We start from the raw sequence: 12807 nt of genomic DNA, 5'->3' as shown, positions 1-12807 counted from the left end.
TTTACCTGAAGATGTGCAACCCCAGGCACTAGTGACAGCACTGACTACAATATTTAACAACCTCATTGGTGCCGATCCCAGCTCCCAGATAGAATTTGATAGAGCACATCGGGCACTGCGGCCGAGAGGAGCACCCACAGAACGGCCTAGGGACGTCATCTGCCGGCTGCACTACTTCCAAGTGAAAGAGAACATACTACAGAAGTCAAGACAGAACCCGACCATAGATTTCAATGGCCACCACATACAGATCTTCCAGGATCTCTCTTGGATGACCCTACAGCAAAGGCGTCTCCTCCATCCCCTTACGGAAGCTCTTCGGAAGAAGGATATCAGATTCCGCTGGGGCTTTCCTTTGAGCATCCAAGTCACCCGGGATGGCAACAGACACGTCCTTGAGGACTATGATGGTCTCCCATCATTTTGCTCTGCATTAGGTCTGCCATTGATCGCATTACCAAATTGGATGGACCCCCTGCAACTTCCCACATCGATGCTGCCCCGCAGAGAGCCTTGGAAAACAGTGGGTGTCTCCAGACGACGCAATCGAACTGAGAAATTGGATGAAGCATCGGGAGTTTCTTGATTCCGTCAACCAGCCGACGTTATGTTATCCCTTTCTTCTTTCTCTGCCTGGATACCCCACTACATGATCGCATTGATCGTGTCAATGGCTGATCAGTATGTGAGCTTCAATTGCCCTGTGAACACATGCTTTTTTCTTAAACATTAGAACTTGTGTACGTAATTGGTCAGGGCAGTTCTGTATAGGCTACGTGGGACTAGATGACGGAGTGAGAGGAGGTGGCCGTCAGGTCTCCCTCTACCCACTTCCTTGTCGACCAGGATGTATCCCTTGGGATTGATATGTTATTTACTTACTAAAAATTGTTGGGCCCGATATCACCCTCTGAACCCCCCCCTCTGCTGTATATTTTTCTAGACCATGGGAGGCTTAATCTATACCCATGGCTATCAATGCAGAGACTGCTACTATATGTTGTTGTATATGTTATTTTTTCTTTGTTTTTTCTTGGTTTTTCTTTCCATTTCTCTTTCTAAGTTACAATTTACGTGTTCCCCCTTCTTTCCTCATGTGTCCACCCGCTTCCCCCCCCCCCCCTCCCGTGCCACTTCCATTTTCAGCTGTTTCATAGTACAGCAAAGTGTAAAAATCATAGTCCAGATGAACCACTCAATAAGTCAATACCTGCTATCATTTATACATGGCTAGCTTAAAGATTATTTCATACAATGTAAAGGGCTTAAATGTCCCTGAAAAGAGATCAGGCCTACTACATACTTTACATACTGATGGGGCGGAAGTTGTTTTCCTGCAGGAAACTCATTTTAAACAGGGGGCTTCACCCGGCCTTTGCTCTCGTCATTTCGCCACTGGTTATTTTAACAACTATTCTGGGGCGAAGGCTAGGGGGGTTGCCATCCTCTTCGCCAAACACTTGAGATTGCAGGATATCTCTGTGACGCAGATCGGTGACGGAAGGGGGATACTGGTTAAAGCTTCCATAGCCCGTCAGACATTCACCTTTGTAAATCTATACCTCCCCAACCAGGGCCAAACCCGGTTCCTTAGAGAATCGTTGGAACTAATCGAGCAAAACATAATGGGTACTCTGGTGGTGGGAGGAGATCTTAATTGGGTCCTCGAACCTCGCTTGGATTCTTCCTCTGGGTCCCCACGAAATACTCTTAGAGAATCTAGGAGATTCAGGACTGTTTTACATGACTTTCAGCTAATCGACTCCTGGCGTCTTTTACACCCTTCAGACAAGGATTTTACCTTTTACTCACCCCCACATAACTCATATTCTCGAATAGACTACCTCTGCGTGAGCCATGCCCATCTAGACTTAGTGGTCGATGCAACTATTGGCCAAATAACAATGTCAGATCATGCTCCGATTACGCTAACCATTGCTCTTCGTCATCCCCCCCCCAAACATTGGCGCTGGCGATTTAACGAACAACTCCTTCGAGACCCTGTTTATCGAGGCCAAATTGAGACAGCAATAGACGACTACATCTCTCTGAACGCTACTGGAGATGTATCTCCGGTTGTATTATGGGAGGCACACAAATGTGTGATTAGAGGCCAATGCATACAAATGGGATCACGTCTGAAAAAACAGAAGGCTGAATGCAGAAATAACTTATTAGAGAAAATCAAAATACTGGAATTGACTCATAAATCCACATTGGCGTCGGATACTTATGTTGAACTTCAAACAGCGAGACAGGCCCTTAACAGCTTACTCAGTGACGGTACTCGTAGGGCATTCCGCACATGTAGACACAAATACCATAGATGGGGAAATAAACCCGGTAAGCTTCTGGCACGTGCTCTTAGAGCTCAGAGATCTCTGACATATATACCTAAGCTCACAGGTGCTGACGGGATATCCCGGGCCTCTGATACGGAAATAGCGGCGATCTTTCATACATATTACTCAGACTTATACAACTTGACCTCTAAGCGGACGACAACCGCACGAGCCGCCCACAAACATAAAATACAAGAATTTCTGGATGAAATTTCTCTCCCGACCCTTCCATCAGATGTCGCTCAGGCACTAGACGACCCCTTCACTGAAGAAGAACTGACAGCTGCCCTAAAAGCGTCGCCCAACGGTAAAAGCCCGGGACCGGATGGTTTCCCGGTCACATATTATAAGGCCTTTCAGGAAAAACTCAGCCCCCTTCTCCTACAGGCCTGTAATAACATATCATCAATAGCTCCTTTTTCGAGCCAGTCCTTAGGCGCCCATATTACGGTCATTCCAAAAGACTCTAAAGACCCGACGCTCCCGTCTAGCTATAGGCCGATATCGCTGTTAAATGTAGATGTCAAGTTATTTGCAAAGCTTATGGCTAATCGCCTTAAGCCGCTGCTACCGGATATAATCCACCCTGATCAAGTCGGCTTTGTTATGGGCAGAGAGGCCAGAGATAATACTATTAGAGTCATTGACCTGATAGCACACGCACAGATGACTGACACGCCTCTCGTGCTCCTTTCCACAGACGCAGAAAAGGCCTTTGATCGGGTGGATTGGGATTTCATGGAGGCAGTGCTCCGGCGATTGGGTCTGGGGGATGTCTTTCTACAAAAGATTCTTTCATTATACAGGACCCCGTCTGCTCGGGTTAGGGTGAATGGTGTCCTCTCCGAGTCCATCTCAATCTCTAACGGCACACGCCAGGGCTGCCCACTGTCACCCTTAATTTTTGTTCTGTGCATGGAGACCTTGGCGCGTGCGATTAGACACAACCCTGACATTGCGGGACTGCGAGTAGGTAAAGTTGAACACCGCCTGGCCCTCTTTGCCGATGACTTACTAGCGGTCGTAACGAACCCTCTGATTTCTCTACCCAACCTGGTGAAAGAATTTGCACGGTTCGGAGACATGTCAAATTTTAAAATCAACTATTCAAAATCCATGGCAATGAATATTACGCTTCCTGCTGCCACGGCATCCCTCCTGTCACAATCGTTCCAATTTATATGGCAAAAATCCCATATCACATATCTAGGAATTCAGATTCCATCGACACTTAGTACTATGATTACTATTAATCATACCCCTCTACTCCGAAAATTGAGACAGGAGATGAGGCACTGGCTCACGCAGAGGTTCTCATGGCTAGGCCGCATAAATATAGTAAAAATGAACATTCTTCCCAGATTGCTATACCTTTTTCAAACTATTCCTTTGAAACTTCCCTCTCAGTTTTTAGCTGAAGCACACAAGGCGATAAGCCACTTTGTATGGGGTGGCAGGAAACCTAGGTTCAAGCATAGCCATTTATCTAGATTGAAATCCCAAGGTGGACAACAACTGCCTATGATCTCCACATACTACCATGCCACGGTACTGCACAGAGTAGTGGACTGGTCCCGTCCCATCCCACATAGAAAACAGTGGGTTGAAATAGAATCGTCTTCTACCAATCTTAATCTACAGACAGTGCCCTGGCTCCCTAGCTTTAGTCGCTCACCACATCCCACGGTGGGGCCTACTTTAGCTCTATGGCGGACGCTTCGCTACAAGATAGGAGTGTCGTCTAGACGAACAGCCCTTAGACCCATCTTTGACAACCCGTTGTTCCCCCGGGGAGGTCCAATAAGATTGCTTATAGATGGGAGGGGGCGGGTGTGACTAGGGTTGGTCACCTGTTTGCACATGGCAAAATCAAAACGTTCTCTGAAATACAGAGTACGGGTGATATACCCGCTAAGGACTATTGGTTCTACCTTCAGATACACCATTTTGTTACCTCACAACGAGAGGTGACGGATTTTTATAAAGCTCTTACTCCCTTTGAAGCCATGTGTAGTCAGGAGATAACCCCCTCACATGTAGTGTCCGGTATTTACAAAATTCTTCAACAGGGCTTATTTCCTGCAGTCCCCTCTTTCTGTGACACATGGGACAAGGAATTAATACATCGGGGAATCAAGATCCACTGGGACACACACTGCAAAGTTATGGCACAATGCTCCACTAGTCTAGACGTTGTGGAAACACAATACAAATTACTGACGAGATGGTATAGATGCCCGTCACTTCTACACAAATTCTACCCCTCGGTCTCCCCTCTCTGTTGGTGGTGTGGTACGGGTACGGGCACGCTGATTCATATATGGTGGGACTGCCCGTTAATTGCCCCATTCTGGAAAACGATCATAGAAATATCTACAAAGATTCTGGGGGGCTCAGTCCCACTGGGCCCAGATTTTTGGTTATTATCACATTCAGATATACCCCTCTCTCGTTACAAGAAATCCCTCATTAAACACCTAAACAACGCAGCAAGGGCTGTAGTACCGGTACATTGGAAATCCACTAATCCACCGACAATATGGGAATGGTACCAACGTATTGATTTTTACATGCATATGGAGGATGTTTATTCTACCGCCTTAGACAAATACTCAGACTATATAGCTACTTGCCTTCCCTGGATTGAATTCAAGACTACTAAGACCTATGCTGACTATGCACCCTGATCATACACTGTTGGCGGAGGTCTTAGGGCCTCTGTCGTAACTTAGATATATTCAAAGTATGTGGCCCATTCACTCCCCTCCCCATTCTTCTTCCCTCCCTCTCTTTCCTCCTCCCCCTGTCATTTTCTTTATCTATTTGTTCCAAGTGTCGAATGCCTCATACCCTAAATACATGATATATTAATAAGCAATATCGTCATGGGGCTGCTCTTACCTTTAGATTTTGCAAATTATATTGAACGTTACACGGTTTAAGAAAATATAAGTGGATCTGCTGATCCCCCTTTGATGCAAACACTGATTGATGTTTATAACTACAGCCGTTGAGCCATATGACTGTTATATACGTTCTATTTTAGATATGTATGTTGACATATTTGGAAAATGTTTTATATCACAAAATGAAAAATAAAGAATTAAAAAAAAAAAAAAAAGAGAGGGGGGGCACTAAATTTAGGCGCAAATACTATGTATATATATATATATATATAGCGGCTATAGGGTAAATCACTTGTGTAGTGTAACTCCCTGTTTTATATAGCGCTCTGGTGTGTGCTGGCATACTCTCTCTCTGTCTCCCCAAAGGACTTTGTGGGGTCCTGTCCTCAGTCAGAGCATTTCCTGTGTGTGTGCGGTGTGTCGGTACGGCTGTGTCGACATGTTTGATGAGGAGGCTTATGTGGAGGCGGAGCAGGTGCCGATAAATGTGATGTCACCCCCTGCGGGGTCGACACCTGAGTGGATGGATATGTGGAAGGAATTACGTGACAGTGTCAACTCCTTACATAAGAGGTTTGACGACATAGCAGATGTGGGACAGCCGGCTTCTCAGCCCGTGCCTGCCAAGGCGTCTCAAAAGCCATCAGGGGCTCAAAAACGCCCGCTACCTCAGATGGCAGACACAGATGTCGACACGGATACTGACTCCAGTGTCGACGACGATGAGACTAGTGTACATTCCAATAGAGCCACACGTTACATGATTACGGCAATGAAAAATGTGTTGCACATTTCTGACATTACCCCAGGTACCACAAAAAAGGGTATTCTGTTTGGGGAGAAAAAGCTGCCAGTGGTTTTTCCCCCATCAGGTGAGTTAAATGAAGTGTGTGAAGCAGCATGGGCTTCCCCCGATAAGAAACTGGTGGCGTACCCTTTCCCGCCAGAGGACAGGTTACGTTGGGAGACATCCCCTAGGGTGGATAAAGCGCTCACACGCCTATCAAAAAAGGTGACACTACCGCCTCCGGACACGGCCGCCCTAAAGGAGCCTGCTGATAGGAAGCAGGAGGCTATCCTGAAGTCTGTATATACACACTCAGGTGTTATACTGAGACCGGCTATTGCTTCAGCATGGATGTGCAGTGCTGCAGCTGCGTGGTCAGATTCCCTGTCTGAAAATATTGATACCCTAGACAGGGACACAATATTGCTAACCATAGAGCATATTAAAGACGCAGTCTTATACATGAGAGATGCACAGAGGGATATTTGCCGGCTGGCATCTAGAATTAATGCAATGTCCATTTCTGCCAGGAGAGTATTGTGGACTCGGCAGTGGACAGGTGATACAGATTCTAAAATGCACATAGAGGTTTTGCCTTACAAGGGTGAGGAATTGTTTGGGGATGGTCTCTCGGACCTAGTTTCCACAGCAACTGCTGGGAAGTCGACATTTTTACCCCATGTTCCCTCACAGCTGAAGAAAGCACCGTATTATCAGGTACAGTCCTTTCGGCCCCAGAAAGGAAAGCGGGTTAGAGATGCGTCCTTCCTGCCCAGAGGCAGAGGTAGAGGGAAAAAGCTGCAACATACAGCCAGTTCCCAGGAACAAAAGTCCTCCCCCGCTTCCTCTAAGTCCACCGCATGATGCTGGGGCTCCACAGGCGGAGCCAGGTGCGGTGGGGGCCCGTCTCAGACACTTCAGTGACCAGTGGGCTTGCTCACGGGTGGATCCCTGGATTCTACAAGTAGTATCTCAGGGGTACAAGCTGGAATTCACGACGTCTCCCCCTCGCCGTTTCCTCAAATCTGCATTGCCAACAACTCCCCCAGACAGGGAGGCAGTGCTGGAGGCGATTCACAAGCTGTATTCTCAGCAGGTGATAATCAAGGTACCCTTCCTTCAACAAGGACGGGGTTACTATTCCACAATGTGTGCCGAAACCAGACGGTTCGGTGAGACCCATTTTAAATTTGAAATCCTTTAACACTTATATAAGAAGGTTCAAGTTCGAGATGGAATCGCTCAGGGCGGTTATTGCAAGCCTGGACGAAGGGGATTACATGGTATCACTGGACATCAAGGATGCTTACCTGCATGTCCCCATTTACCCTCCTCACCAGGAGTACCTCAGATTTGTGGTACAGGACTGTCATTACCAATTCCAGACGTTGCCGTTTGGTCTGTCCACGGCACCAAGGGTGTTTACCAAGGTAATGGCCGAAATGATGATACTCCTTCGGAAAAAGGGAGTTTTAATTATCACGTACTTGGACGATCTCCTTATAAAGGCGAGGTCCAGGGAGCAGTTGTTGGTCGGAGTAGCACTATCTCGGGAAGTGCTACAACAGCACGGCTGGATTCTGAATATTCCAAAGTCGCAGCTGGTTCCTACGACACGTCTACTGTTCCTGGGGATGGTTCTGGACACAGTCCAGAAAAGAGTTTTTCTCCTGGAGGAGAAAGCCAAGGACCTGTCATCTCTAGTCAGAGACCTCCTAAAACCGAAACAGGTGTCGGTGCATCACTGCACGCGAGTCCTGGGAAAGATGGTAGCTTCTTACAAAGCAATTCCATTCGGCAGGTTCCATGCGAGGATCTTTCAGTGGGATCTGTTGGACAAGTGGTCCGGATCGCATCTTCAGATGCATCGGCTGATAACCCTGTCTCCAAGGACCAGGGTGTCTCTGCTGTGGTGGCTGCAGAGTGCTCATCTTCTGGAGGGCCGCAGATTCGGCATACAGGACTGGGTCCTGGTGACCACGGATGCCAGCCTTCGAGGCTGGGGGGCAGTCACACAGGGAAGAAACTTCCAAGGACTATGGTCAAGCCAGGAGACTTCCCTACACATAAATATTCTGGAACTAAGGGCCATTTACAATGCCCTAAGTCAGGCAAGACCCCTGCTTCAAAACCAGCCGGTGCTGATCCAGTCAGACAACATCACGGCGGTCGCCCATGTAAACCGACAGGGCGGCACAAGAAGCAGGATGGCGATGGCAGAAGCCACAAGGATTCTCCGATGGGCGGAAAATCACGTGCTAGCGCTGTCAGCAGTGTTCATTCCGGGAGTGGACAACTGGGAAGCAGACTTCCTCAGCAGGCATGACCTCCACCCGGGAGAGTGGGGACTTCATCCAGAAGTCTTCCAAATGCTGGTAAACCGTTGGGAAAGGCCACAGGTGGACATGATGGCGTCCCGCCTCAACAAAAAGCTGAAAAGATATTGCGCCAGGTCAAGGGACCCTCAGGCGATAGCTGTGGACGCTCTAGTAACACCGTGGGTGTACCAGTCGGTTTATGTGTTCCCTCCTCTTCCTCTCATACCCAAGGTACTGAGAATAATAAGAAGGAGAAGAGTAAGATCTATACTCATTGTTCCGGATTGGCCAAGAAGAGCTTGGTACCCAGAACTTCAAGAAATTATCTCAGAGGACCTATGGCCTCTGCCACTCAGAGAGGACCTGCTGCAGCAGGGGCCCTGTCTGATCCAAGACTTACCGCGGCTGCGTTTGACAGCATGGCGGTTGAACACCGGATCCTAAAGGAAAAGGGAATTCCGGAGGAAGTCATTCCTACGCTGATTAAAGCTAGGAAGGATGTGACTGCAAAACATTATCACCGCATATGGCGAAAATATGTTGCTTGGTGTGAGGCCAGGAAGGCCCCAACGGAGGAATTTCAGCTGGGTCGATTCCTGCACTTCCTACAGTCAGGGGTGACTATGGGCCTAAAATTGGGTTCCATTAAGGTCCAGATTTCGGCTCTGTCGATTTTCTTCCAAAAAGAACTGGCTTCACTGCCTGAAGTTCAGACTTTTGTTAAAGGAGTGCTGCATATTCAGCCCCCTTTTGTGCCTCCAGTGGCACCTTGGGATCCCAACGTAGTGTTGGATTTCCTAAAGTCGCATTGGTTTGAGCCACTTAAAACCGTGGAGCTAAAATATCTCACGTGGAAAGTGGTCATGCTGTTGGCCTAGGCGTCGGCCAGGCGTGTATCAGAATTGGCGGCCTTGTCATGTAAAAGCCCTTATCTGATTTTGCATATGGATAGGGCGGAATTGAGGACTCGTTCCCAATTCCTTCCTAAGGTGGTATCAGCTTTTCATTTGAACCATCCTATTGTGGTGCCTGCGGCTACTAGGGACTTGGAGGATTCCAAGTTGCTGGACGTAGTCCGGGCCCTGAAAATGTATGTTTCCAGGACGGCTAGAGTCAGGAAAACTGACTCACTATTTATCCTGTATGCACCCAACAAGCTAGGTGCTCCTGCTTCAAAGCAGACTATTGCTCGCTGGATCTGTAGCACAATTCAGCTTGCGCATTCTGCGGCTGGACTGCCACATCCTAAATCGGTAAAAGTCCATTCCACAAGGAAGGTGGGTTCTTCTTGGGCGGCTGCCCGAGGGGTCTCGGCTTTACAACTTTGCCGAGCTGCTACTTGGTCGGGTTCAAACACATTTGCTAAATTCTACAAGTTTGATACCCTGGCTGAGGAGGACCTGGAGTTTGCTCATTCGGTGCTGCAGAGTCATCCGCACTCTCCCGCCCGTTTGGGAGCTTTGGTATAATCCCCATGGTCCTTACGGAGTTCCCAGCATCCACTAGGACGTCAGAAAATAAGAATTTACTCGCCGGTAATTCTATTTCTCGTAGTCCGTAGTGGATGCTGGGCTCCCGTCCCAAGTGCGGATTGTCTGCAATACTTGTATATAGTTATTGCCTAACTAAAGGGTTATTGTTGAGCCATCTGTTCGAGAGGCTCAGTTGTTGTTCATACTGTTAGCTGGGTATAGTATCACGAGTTGTACGGTGTGATTGGTGTGGCTGGTATGAGTCTTACCCGGGATTTCAAATCCTTTCCTTATTGTGTCAGCTCTTCCGGGCACAGTTTCCTAACTGAGGTCTGGAGGAGGGGCATAGAGGGAGGAGCCAGTGCACACCAGGTAGTCCTAATTCTTTCTTAGTTGTGCCCAGTCTCCTTCGGAGCCCGCTATTCCCCATGGTCCTTACGGAGTTCCCAGCATCCACTACGGCACAGGTTCTCAAACTCGGTCCTCAGGACCCCACACAGTGCATGTTTTGCACAGTGCCGTAACTAGGCATTTTAGTGCTGTGTGCAAGAAACGACAGTGGCGCCCCCTCCCCCCATGTAAGATAGGGGCAGAGCACGCCGTAGGCGCGCTAAAAAATTCTAGGGGCGTGGCTTCACGGGGAAGAGGCTTGGCCACAAAATAATAGCAATTCATACTACGGTGCACAGTAGTCTACATTATTCAAATTACGCTGCACAGTAGCGCCACTACACCAGGTAGAGCCCCTTTTATACATTACAGCAGACAGTGTCCCCCTTTTTACACATTGCGGCAGCCAGTCCCCCTTTTTACACATTGCGGCAGCCAGTCCCCCTTTTTACACATTGCGGCAACCAGTCTCCCTTTTTACACATTGCGGCAGCCAGGACCCTTTCTTACACATTGCGGCAGCCAGGCCCCCTTTTTACACATTGCGGCAGCCAGTCCCCCTTTTTACACATTGCGGCAGCCAGTCCCCTTTTTACACATTGCGGCAGCCAGTCCCCCTTTTTACACATTGTGGCAGCCAGGACCCCTTTTTACACATTGCGGCAGCCAGGCCCCCATTTTACACATTACGGCAGCCAGTCCCCCTTTTTACACATTGCGGCAGCCAGTCCCATTTTACACATTGCGGCAGCCAGGCCCCCTTTTTACACATTGCGGCAGCCAGTCCCCATTTTTTACACATTGCGGCAGCCAGTCCCATTTTACACATTGCGGCAGCCAGGCCCCCTTTTTTACACATTGCGGCAGCCAGTCTTATTTTACACATTGCGGCAACCAGTCCCCTTTTTTACACATTGCGGCAGCCAGTCCCATTTTTTACACATTGCGGCAGCCAGTCCCATTTTTTACACATTGCGGCAGCCATCCCCCTTTTTTACACATTGCGGCAGCCAGTCCCATTTTTTACACATTGCGGCAGCCATCCCCCTTTTTTACACATTGCGGCAGCCAGTCCCCATTTTTTACACATTGCGGCAGGCGGTGTCCAAGAGAGAGAGAGACAGAGAGAGAGAGAGACAGAGAAAGAGAGGGGAGAGGGGGGGAATATACTTACCTTCTCCCCGCTGACAGGCTCCTCGTGCTGCTCCCTCGGTGGCGGCAGTGAGATGAGAAGGAGGAGGAGGGAGGGGGAGCAGGGAGCGGCAGCAGCGCTATGTTATTGGTAGTAAGCGCTGCTGCAGCATCCCCCTCTCCTTCTGTATTGGCTGCCGGGCAGCCAATACGGAAGGAGAGGGGGATGCTGCAGTGGCGCTTACTACCAATAACATAGCACTGCTGCGGCTCCCTGCTCCCCCTACCTCCTCCTCCTTGAATGCTGCCTCCGGCGCTGATCTTCTCCCTCCAGCGCGGCGCACGGCGCAGTTCAGAGGCGGCATGTAATGAGTCAATTTGACTCATTACATCCCGCTGGCCGTGCGCCCCCAGGGCAACTGCACTGTGTGCCAAGCCCCCTTGGCACACACGTAGTTACGGCTCTGGTTTTGCAGGTCTCCTCACAGAATCACAAGTGACATAATTAACTCCATCTGTGGACCTTTTAAAATGTGTCAGTGATTAATTAATACACCTGTGCACTTGCTGGGTTACCTGCAAAACATGCACTGTGTGGGGTCCTGAGGACCGAGTTTGAGAACCACTGCACTACGGACTACAAGAAATAGAATTACCGGTGAGTAAATTCTTATTGTTTCTTTTATGGCCTCATTTGACTATGATTCCTCTCAGAATAGAATGTGGCAGTGGCTTACCCATTCCCCTTCTCTATCTACCCATGATTTTCTGTATATACTCAATGGTTACCGTTGTCATCTAGAATATACCAGGAGCTTTTTAATGTGATTTACCTCTTTGTCCACAGACAGTTTCTTATGGGCTCCACTTCTTGTCATAGATGTCCCAAATGTCATTGGTTGAGGCCGATTTCTATGATTCCTTGTAGGAATGTCCAGTGATGAGTTTTTGGTTACGGGTGAAACATGGGCCCTCATTCCGAGTTGTTCACTCGCAAGCTGCTTTTAGCAGATTTGCTCACGCTAAGCCGCCGCCTACTGGGAGTGAATCTTAGCTTCTTAAAATTGCGAACGAAAGATTCTCAAAATTGCGATTACACACCTCGTAGCAGTTTCTGAGTAGCTCCACACTTACTCGGCATCTGCGATCAGTTCAGTGCTTGTCGTTCCTGGTTTGACATCACAAACACACCCAGCGTTCGCCCAGACACTCCCCCGTTTCTCCGGCCACTGCTGCGTTTTTTCCGGAAACTGTAGCGTTTTTTCGCACACACCCATAAAACGGCCAGTTTCCGCCCAGTAACACCCACTTCCTGTCAATCACATTATGATCACCAGAACGATGAAAAAGCCGTGAGTAAAATTCCTAACTGCATAGCAAATTTACTTGGCGCAGTCGCACTGCGGACATTGCGCATGCGCAATAAGCGGAAAATCGCTGCGATGCGAAGATTTTTACCGA

At 48.5% G+C, this 12807-nt stretch overlaps 1 protein-coding gene across 1 annotated transcript in view; it reads right to left on the bottom strand.

Annotated features, from left to right (window-relative positions):
- LOC135057192 (uncharacterized) overlaps positions 1–12807 on the bottom strand; it is a 244293-nt gene that overhangs the window by 93196 nt on the left and 138290 nt on the right. The gene's annotated exons all lie outside the window — the stretch shown is intronic.

The sequence above is a fragment of the Pseudophryne corroboree genome, chromosome 3 (assembly GCF_028390025.1).
Source record: "Pseudophryne corroboree isolate aPseCor3 chromosome 3, aPseCor3.hap2, whole genome shotgun sequence".
Taxonomy (NCBI): domain Eukaryota; kingdom Metazoa; phylum Chordata; class Amphibia; order Anura; family Myobatrachidae; genus Pseudophryne; species Pseudophryne corroboree.
The sequence above is the reverse complement of the archived record's forward strand: the minus strand, read 5'-3'. Positions and strand labels throughout refer to the sequence as shown.